Raw genomic sequence first — 2657 nt, forward strand, 5'->3', positions numbered from 1 at the left:
CCCGCCTTCTCAGCCAAGAGGCATGGGCAGCTGGCTTCCCTCCGCGCCTCAGTTTCTCTGCCTGTAAAAAAACAAACAAACACAGACCCTGCTCTTGATGCGCAGTAGGCAGCTCGGCAAATGTCAAATTTACTGGTTATTCTGATCGTCTGTGGAGAGTCTTGCTGAGCGCAGCAACACACAGCAACAGTAATAATAAAAATAAAAATGGCTGATTTACCCGGAACCTCCTGATGTTATCTCCAAATTGCAGAAGAGAGAACTTAAGCACGGAGTACAGGCCACTTATTCTAGGTCCCACAGCCAGGAGAGAACAGATCACCCAGGTCTCAGTGATGTCCCCAGATTCTAAACTTGTGCTACATGGTCTTCTGAGAATTTAAAAACCCTCTTGGGTGAGCCACAGTTGAGGGTGGACTCTGGGGTCACAATGGACCCCAAGCACAGGGCTTTTTTTTGTCTTTCATGTGTGAGGGCACCCAGGGTGAGGCAGGTCAGCTTGCTGAGCTCCAAAAGGGTCTTCAGTAGTGAGACACTGGTCAGCGCCCTACTTCCCACCAGTGCCCACGACCCAAACCTGAAGAGGCTCTGCAGAGGGTGAAGGAGGAATGGCTTTCAGATCTGAGAGGGGCGGGGTGAGGCTGTCTCAGGAACCTCTCTTTTCTCAACAGATTGTTAGTAGTTAGCCACTATCGACATGTGTCTTTTAAACTGTAACTAGTTTATCTTAAATAATGGAGTTATTTGTCATACAAATAGGGTGTGAACTGGGCAAGGAGGTAGATTGGGAGTCCAGGAGGGCTTTCAGGAGGAAGGGCTGAGTGAGCTGAGACCTGAGATGTGAGCTGCAATGAAGTAGCACCAGAGGGAAAGTGATCCCGGTGGTGGACACAGCTGGTGCAAAGATTCTGAGGCAGAGCTGAGGCCAGTATGAGGGGAAAGCAGAAAGAAGCCATAGGCTGGGGCAGGGTGAGCATGGGGCCACTGGGGTGTGAGATGGGTGGAGGGCCAGGGGTGAAAGGGCTTGTCTCTCTGGAAATGACCCATTTTCATCTTCTTTCAGAAGGAACTGAGCCTGCCTCGCCGTGGACGGGGGTGAGTTTACCGGGGGCCGGTTGGCTGGGTGGGGGGCCCATGGTGCTGGGCACAGATATTTCGGCAGCAACCTCCAAATTGTGAATTTGTTTAATAATTACAGCAAAGCTTCTCACCTTGATCCTCCTACGCCTGGTGTTTGCAAAGTAATTCACAAGTACCTCACTTGGCCTCACCGCAGGCTGGGAGGCCCAGGCTAGTTTGCAAATGAGGAAATGAGATGTAAAGGAGGTTACATCACTGGCTCAGAGGCACCCAGCTCAGAAGGGGACAAACTCCTCTGGCATCAGGAGTCCAGACTCTCGAGAATTACAATCTCATGTCCTGGCAGCCGCTTACATGCCTCCCGTGATGGGGAGCTCTTTCAGGGAACATGGGTAGAAAACTGTATCCTTCAGGGTCACATAAGTGTCCTGTAGGTTGGCATTTCTGGATCCCAAAAGTTCAGAGAACATTTTGTTCAGTACGGTTGCTGGTTAACAGATGGGGAAACAAAGCCCTGGTGGGGGCGGGGTTTACCTTGTGCTGATGGTCTGGAGGTGCATGAGTGCAGACACCCCCTCTTTGGAGATTGTATTCAACCAAGTTGGGAGTACAAATTTCTTGCCCACCAGGGAAGTCATTCACTTAACACACCTGTTTTGAGCCCCTCCTGTGTGCCAGGCCCTGTTCCAGGCACAAGGGACACGGGGACTAGCCATTGCTGGGCCCTGCCCATGCAGCTCTCACTCTCGTGGGGAGAGGGATGGTGAAGTGGTTTTGAAGGGGAGAAATGAAACAGAGACAAACAGAGGGACTGCGGGGCGGCTTTAGCCTTGAAGGAAGTGACATTTGAGCCTAAATCTGGAACAGGAGGAAGAGGCCAAGGGAAAAGTCTAAGGGGAACAGCATTTCAGACAAAGGGAACAGCATCGACGAAGGTCTTGAGGTGTGAGCCAGTTTGGCATTGGAAGAACAGCTTGGAGACAGGGGTAGCTGGAGTGAGCACAAGGGAGGTGGAGGGAGAAAAGAAAGGAGAGGTCCAGGGTGTTGGATGACAGTTTGAAATCTCATGGTGGAGACGAGTACAGAGTGACCCTCAAGCCCTGACCATCTGCTCTCCTTGGACTGGGGATAATGCAGCTGGCGGGGAGAGCCTGGTAGCCCAACAGGGGCTGGGTCTTGGACATGCTCGGATAGTAGCCTTTGCCCAGGCTGGGGGTGGGGTGGACAGTGAATCCGTCCGAACCACGGAGGGCAAAGTCCACATCGCGGGGCAGGACCGGAGCAAAGACCTAAGGGTTGTCTAGTCTCTGCCACCTGCGGTGTGCCGGACTGGGTCCACCCAGAGATTTAAGGGGGCCAGAGCCACAGACGACCCCCTCCTTCGGGGTCTTGTAGGGACGGCTTCTCAGAGGAAAGGGCGGGTGGGGCCAGAGTCGAATCTGAATGTGGGGCGGGACGGGAGTTCCTGGCCTAGGGACCCGCGGAGCACTGGCCTGGAGGCGTGGCCCGGGCCTGGAGAGTGCGCACAGAGGCCGAGACCCGCCGCCAGGGGTCGCCAGTGCCGGGGTTGGAGGACA

At 54.0% G+C, this 2657-nt stretch overlaps 1 protein-coding gene across 1 annotated transcript in view; it reads right to left on the bottom strand.

Annotated features, from left to right (window-relative positions):
• Positions 1-2657, bottom strand: part of IL12RB1 (interleukin 12 receptor subunit beta 1) — a 36021-nt gene that overhangs the window by 33081 nt on the left and 283 nt on the right. The gene's annotated exons all lie outside the window — the stretch shown is intronic.

This window comes from Myotis davidii, unplaced genomic scaffold (genome assembly GCF_000327345.1).
Source record: "Myotis davidii unplaced genomic scaffold, ASM32734v1 scaffold1558, whole genome shotgun sequence".
In the NCBI taxonomy this organism is placed as follows: Eukaryota; Metazoa; Chordata; class Mammalia; order Chiroptera; family Vespertilionidae; genus Myotis; species Myotis davidii.